Raw genomic sequence first — 7,474 nt, forward strand, 5'->3', positions numbered from 1 at the left:
AAACTCTATCTTTTATCTAATGTCTGGATTAATCAATGTGTTAACCTGAAGTGTAGTCAGAGAGCTAAACACCAGGGTGACAGATACCAGTATGCAGTAGCAACCTGTAGCTTCGAAAGAACATATTCAGCCTGGAGCTCTGGTTTTGCTACTATTACAGGGAATAAGGTCTGATGAGAAAAAAAATCTATTCACAGGAAAACTTTAGTAACATGTATCTATGAGAGTAATTGAGTATAGTGGCTTCATTAGCAGTCTCCTACTAACTGTTGTGGAAAAGATTGCTGGTTTACACATACACAGTTTTAAATTTGGCTTGGTTGTGGCATGGCACAAAATCCAAGAACTCTGGGACCAAAAGATCCCAGAATAGCTGAGATCAGCTGTCGTGACACTGGCAGATACAGGGCAGCAGCATGGAGCATTAGCCTCCCCCATGCCAGCTCTCCCATATCAAACCAAAGACTCTGCTGTAAGTTGACCTAGTTAACTTTTTGGTCTGAACCAGAAATTCCATCCTATACCTGGGAAGTCTTTACTAATATATTTAGTTAATTACTGAGAAGAGTTAGTTTCTCTTGTGGTGGGTAATTGGGCGGTCTGAGTCAGAAACATAGGCGAGATGACCAAACAGACTGACTATTCCAGGTCCTCTCCTGATCTATTCAGCAGTAGAACAGCCATCTTAGTGCACCTTTTTTAGATTTTGGAACATCTTTCTTCTCTTCCCAAATGGTGGACCCATCCCTGGAGCTGGCATTGGTAAGAGGACAAGCCAGGGCTCCCACCTGTTCCCGTGCCCATCAACAAGATTATCAGATGATTATCATCCACTCTCCTCATTTAACCACAATTGAGCAGGGCCAAGCAAGGGAATAGGAACAAGGCTTATTCCAACTAAACCGACTGATTTCTTGTATAGGAATTCCCCCTGCTTGACCTCAGGGATTTCAGCAGCCTTACATTGCTGTGGAAGAGTTGCTTTCATGCTCTTAGCTGTTCTTTGTGCAGATTACCCTTCCTTACAGTAAGTAGGCACTGAACTCAACAAGCAGCTTTGAAACCCAGATGTTTCTACATCAGGCCCAGGATACATGTGCTTCTCTCTGCCTCAGAGACAATGTGGCTTTCCATTGCATCATCTCCCTTCTATTTGCATTTCTAAAAGCTACAGCAATAAGTTCTTGCTGAGAGCCAGGACCACCAGATACCTCTGCCTCCCAGATACCAATGATATGAAATACTTCCAACTGAAAATACCTCATTTATTTGCTGTGTATGTGGTGAAGCACGTGATCAATATTTCAGTAGCCTCATGTAACATCAGATGAGCAACACTCCAGAACATTTATTCCTTGATCTTGAAAACTAAGAACTTGCAGTATGTAGTATCTCACATGGGATACAGTGACAGGCTGGATGAGAACAGATGGGACAAATGAAGGCAGTTTGTATTTTCATTGCCGTCTAACCTGTCAGCATGGAAGCTAACTGAAAAATAGCTACAAAATTATTATCTTTCATCTTCCCCTTCAGCTTTTTAATATTATGATATGCATATAAAGAACTAATCAAGAGAGAGTCAGAATTTCAGTTATTAACAGGCCTGATGCACTCCCACTGAAAGTCATCTGGAATCCTCCCACTGAGTTGGGCTCCAAGGCACAGCGTTAGACAAGTGAACAAAAAAAAAAGGAGCAGGAATGGTCTCAAAGTCCCTGGTTTTTTTAATAGGAAAGAGACCCTCATAAGAAATTATGATGAAAGGGGTGCAGCTCTCCCTCCTCCACAGGTCTCATAGGGTACGGAAGTTTCGGGATTAGTAACAGAAGCTTTTAGTGAACAAATATTGCTAACCAAGTCAATGACAAACTCCAAGGACCCCCAGAGCTGTCAGCTCTTCAGCTGAACTCCTTCCCACCTATGTGTCATGTCACTGGAAATCTCACCTGACCCAGCCCTCATCCTGGCCCACACAGTACCTGGGGAGCATATGCTGGGAAGTGCACAATTGCTGGACTGCCTCATCATCCCTTTTGCTACTTTGCCACATCATTGGTTGAGGAGTGCCTCCCTTTTACCCAGTAACCCTGAAATCACCTTTACCTCAAGTCAAGTTAAAGTGCAGATGCATACAAGAAGCCTGTATTTACAACATCCAAAATAAGCAACAGTTATGGTGTTTTAGGAATAACTTAGGTGACAAAATTAAAAGACAAAAAAAAAAATATTGACACTACTCTTAAATCTGAAATTCTGCTCTCCCGATACCCAGCTAACCTGCTGCAGACGCTTTCCTGGGATTGTTTTTCTATACAGCATTCATCTCAGATTGCATTCAACAGAGAACTTCTTGGCAGAACACATTAGCTTTTATCACTACTCGTCTTTTATAAGCCCTGCTGACAGTTTGGGTAAACTTTAATTTTTCCCTTGAAAACAACCACCATAAAAGAGACGCAGGTTTCCTCCCAAGCCTCTTCTCCAGGGACACGGTATCAGGGACCTAACAAAGTACATAAGCAGACATGATACCATTGTGGGTTATGAGCACTGGTACTAACTGTATGAATGTGCACATGGATTTTACAGAGGTTTGGTCAGGAGGTAAATTCCAGACATTGTGGGGCTTTCTTACTAAGCACTTCCATCAGTTACTTCATGGGTTTTCTCTTCTATGCAAGGTCTTAGGAAATTCCTAAGAGCACATATTAATTGGCAGAAAGAACAAGTGAGGTTTTTGACAGTAAGCAATTACAGAAAGACTATAAAGAAGAGCAAAAAAGTTAAGCTAAATCAGTTTAGTAAGTTGTGCATTGATCTGAGTGATATTAATTGATTGATCTGAGCTTCATACAGTGTCATCAAAAAAGATATGGAGAGGAGCCCAGGAAATACACCTGTAACACAAGAAGCCACAGAGATTACCTACCAGCATAGTTTTGAGGTGGTTGTGCTGCTGCATGAAACAAAGATCATCTCCAGAAGTTCATTGTTCCTTCCAGAAGGAGACTATTCCCCTAACTTGAGAGGGTGCAGTTCGAGAAACACCTGCATGACAACTCCCCAGCCTGGGCCACAGGCTGTTCCAGCAGGTAGAAGAGCTGTACCTCTGCACTCAGTGGTCGATGTTGCTGTGGACATCACCACCAGTTACACACATATACCCTGAGCAGCTGCAGCAGCACTTCGCTCCCACTGCAGTGCTATGGATGGGCTAGGCAGAGAGTTTTATTGACATTTAGCAGTATTAACACCCTCATTTCATCTCAAGTTCACTCAGTGTAACTCATAGCTAGCTGAAACAGTCTGGACAACCTTCAGAATAAGCCAAGTGTGTAAGTTTGTGTCATTCTCCCAAGCTGGCAAATCTGAGAAAGGAGATTTTGGGTGTAATGCACCATGCAGCAGATTATTTGCAGTAGCATCAGAATCCGGAGAGATGAGTAACAGTAATAATTACTTGCCCAGTAAAAGGCTTAAGTAAACCCCATGCAATCCCCAAGCCTGAAGTCAGGCTATCATCTAGCCCAGCTGCCTCTGATGTCAGCAGGACTTGAGTGCCAACCAGCACGAGAGTCCTTACCATGCACAGCCTCCTTCCAGAGGTCAGCTGTGGGACGTTCGTAGCACCCTTGTGCTTTTACATCAACAGATAAAAACCAGCACAACACAAAGACAGCAAGTGATACTGAGGATGACAGCTATATTATTCCACTTGTTCTGTACCAGGACTGTGCAGTGCTGTCAGTCTGGCACCTTCTGCTAGCACCAAACAAAACTTCACAGCCTTTATATTTCAAACACTTTGAAGCAGCTGTTCAACAGTGAAATCTTTTCATGTGTAATTAGACCATTTTGGAGCTGTAAAGTGAGTATATCGATAGTGAGGGCTTTACCTGTCATGATGAAGCATGTATGTTGTAGAAGCAATTGAGGATAATGTTAAGAGTGTGTAAAACAAGGGGAAAACATATATGCTTCTCAGTAATAAATGTTCTTTGGAATAGTCCTGGTTAGGAAATGATTTACCACTGATTATCTCATTATCAGATGCCGATACAGTGGGCAAAACCTATCTGCTAAGGGCTCCACAGATTGCATTCATCAGGTAACCGTGAAGCCAGTGGAACACGTCCAGGATTGTCCCAGGAGCAGACATTGCTCCTTCCTGATCATGAGCTGCTAGAGATGTCCCTGTGTGGGAGGGGAGGGTGCATGCTTAGAGCATCCAGGACAGAGCAGCCTCAAGGCCACCCTAATTTATACCGTGACAAACCTCTGGACAGCACTGCCCTCAGATGAAGACTCAGGTGGTGTACAGACACCCTGGTCTGTACCAAACTGTGTCTCGATTTGTGGTGTGATGTGTTACCCAGGTTCAGCTCTGGGAGCTGTGATGTCCAGCTACAAGGCTGTAGGGTGTGTTCAAAGCTCTGGGCAGTTTACACCTTTCTTTCCTTAGTGCAGTCAGTTACAATTTTAACACCACCATCCTACTTGTATTCCTGCATTAGCCTGGCACTCCCCCAAAACTGAGCTGTCAGCCAGAAAGAGCCCAACAGCTTGAGGCTTCAGACCTTGTAATGATTTTCTCTGGTGAGTTTTATTTATCTCTAAAGACAGGGAATACTGTAAGTTTCTCTAATAGGATCTTGATCCTATTTATTTTGGAGTTGCTGCAGCACCCTAATACCAGAGCAGCAGCCAGCAAGGCAGAGATGCTCTGCTGTTGAAGCCACAGTACTTTGAAACACCCAGTATGATGTTCAACTGTTGAAAAAGGATGTTTTGCTTCTCGAATCATGAGTCCTCATTATCACTCTCAAAAAGCTCACAGAAAGATGATCACCTTGAGAAAATAAGTCAAGCATAAAAATCTAAATATCCTCCCCAAACACACATGCGCACGCATCCACACTTGGGGTGAAATACCAAGTACCCACACGTGTTATGGTCTGGTTCCAGAGTTTCCACAATTTCCAGAGTCAAGCCATGCAGATGTTTCAGAAAGGGTCTTCAGTAATTTTCATATTCAGTAAATTTCAAGATACATGTGCTAGCTTTTCTAATGTGCATTTAATGTGTGCTATGCTACAAAGTGAAAAAAGGAGAATTCACCTGGGCCTTAGGCCAGGACACATGCGTCTCCTTGTATGTGGCAATAGCAAAAAATCTTAAATATTACACAAAACAAGCAGGGAAACATCTGCTGTGCCATGTCTGCAGCATCTATTTAGTGTGACCAAGGAGGAAAAGAAGAGCATGCACAAGATATTTTCCAAAGAGGAAAGCAATCAACCAAAGCAGAACAGCGCAAGACTAATAATCCAGCCAACTCACACTACAAAGCGCTAGCACGAAATAGCTACTATACAAATGACAGTCCTTGCAGGGAAAATAATGAAATGTTTTATGCTAAAATGATGTTATCTGTTGCTGTGACTCACCACACAGTCCCATGCCTTGCAGTGCTCGCCTTTCCATGCTGTTGGACATGCATCCAGCTGCGCATCACCACTTCCCTGGCAAAAGATATTTCCTGTCAAAAAACGACTTTACCCTTAAACTTCCTAATGCTAGAGGTGTTTTGCAAATAGCAACAGCCAGTCTTGGCTAGGTACAAGACAATCTCCCTGTAGCAGCCGGCCATCATCCCATACATGATTACTGAGCCCAACAGGAGCACCAATGGCCAGTTGGTCTGCAGCACTCAGAGGCTGAAATTAGACACTGTGGTAGGTTGACCCTGGCTGGATGCCAGGTGCCCACCAAAGCCGCTCTATTGCTCCCCTCCTCAACTGGACAGGGGAGAGAAAATATAATGAAAGGTTCACGGGCCAAGATAAGGACAGGGAGAGATCACTCACCAATTACCCTCACAAGCAAAACAGACCCGACTTGGGGAAATTAGTTTAATTAATTACCAATCAAATCAGAGTAGGGTAATGAGAAATAAAAAACTAAATCTTAAAACACCTTCCCCCCACCTCTCTCTTCTTCCTGGGCTCAACTTCACTCCTGATTTTCTCTATCTCCTCCCCCCCAGTAGCACAGGGGGACAGGGAATGGGGGTTGCAGTCAGTTCATCACACATTGTTTCTGCTGCTCCTTCCTTCTCAGAGGGAGGACTCCTCACACTCTTTCCCTGCTCCAGCGTGGGGTCCCTCCCATGGGAGACAGTCTTCCACGAGCTTTTCCAACGTGGGTCCTTCCCACAGGCTGCAGTTTTTGCATTGCTCCAGCATGGGTCCCTTCCATCGCGTGCAGTCCTTCAGCAACAGACTGCTCCAGTGTGGGTCCCCTGCAGGGTCACAAGTCCTGCCAGCAAACCTGCTCCAGCGTGGGCTCCTCTCTCCACGGGACCACAGGTCCTGCTGGGAGCCTGCTCCAGCACAGGCTTCCCACAGGGTCACAGCCTCCTTCAGGCATCTGCCTGCCCCGGCGTGGGGTCTTCCATGGGCTGCAGGTGGAGATCTGCTCCACTGTGGACCTCCCTGGGCTGCAGTGGGACAGACTGCCTCACCATGGTCTTCACCACAGGCTGCAGGGGGAATCTCTGCTCCAGCGCCTGGAGCATCTCCTCCCCCTCCTTCTTCACTGACCTTGGTGTCTGCAGAGTTGTTCCTCTCACATGTTCTCATTCTTCTCTCTGGCTGCAGTTGCACAGGGGTTTTTTTTTCTCCCCCTTCTTAAATCTGTTATCCCAGAGGTGCTACCACTGTCACTGATGGGCTCGTCCTTGGCCAGTGGTGGGCCTGTCTTGGAGCCGGCTGGCATTGGCTCTGTGGGACATAGAGGAAGCTTCTAGCAGCTTCTCACAGAAGCCACCCCTGTAGCCCACCCTGCTACCAAAACCTTACCATGCAAACCCAATACAGACACTAAAGGAAATGGACAGAAAAGAAGCACAGAGAGCTTGGGAATTCCCAGTGTTAGTGCTGTTTGCCTTCTAGAATTACATGCTTCAACTCACTTAAACAGTTTTAAGTGTTTTCCCCTATTTGTTGGCACTAATTTTTTTTTTCTTTTCTGTTAATAAATAGGTTTCTTCTTCCAGTTAGGCCTACGAGCAATTATGTTTCAACTTAAGTCTAACATGCCTTATTTATATTTTAGCGCTACACGAACCCTCTGGGGATGGCTATGAAGTTGGTTTATACACCGACCTTGTAATTCCATTTTTGTGGCCAGTGATTCTAGTAAAATTCAGAGGTGAAACAACTATACTGCACTGCTTTCCGTGGGAGGGAAAAGAGGTTTGGCAAGAAAGTAACTCAACAGTAAGAAAAAGTCAAAGGCCGTGACACCCGACTCCCTCCCCGTGACACCGCATAAGGACACCGAATGCTTTTTCCCCCACGAAGGCAAGCGACAACACCGGGAAGTCGGCGCACCCAGCGTTGCCGACACAGGCCGGCGACCCTCGGCACGGGCCAGGCTCCCGCACACGCTCCAGGGATCGCGATACTGA

At 45.3% G+C, this 7,474-nt stretch overlaps 1 long non-coding RNA gene across 1 annotated transcript; it reads right to left on the reverse strand.

The window, feature by feature from the left end:
• Positions 1–4,771: 4,771 nt before the first annotated feature.
• On the reverse strand, positions 4,772–7,452 carry LOC142034361 (uncharacterized). Its single transcript, XR_012651613.1, has 4 exons — positions 6,606–7,452; positions 5,991–6,502; positions 5,451–5,525; positions 4,772–4,852 (listed from the first exon to the last, which is right to left on the reverse strand). It is a non-coding gene; the product is annotated as an uncharacterized LOC142034361 (long non-coding RNA).
• Positions 7,453–7,474: the final 22 nt, after the last annotated feature.

This window comes from Buteo buteo, chromosome 9 (assembly GCF_964188355.1).
Source record: "Buteo buteo chromosome 9, bButBut1.hap1.1, whole genome shotgun sequence".
Lineage (NCBI taxonomy): Eukaryota > Metazoa > Chordata > Aves > Accipitriformes > Accipitridae > Buteo > Buteo buteo.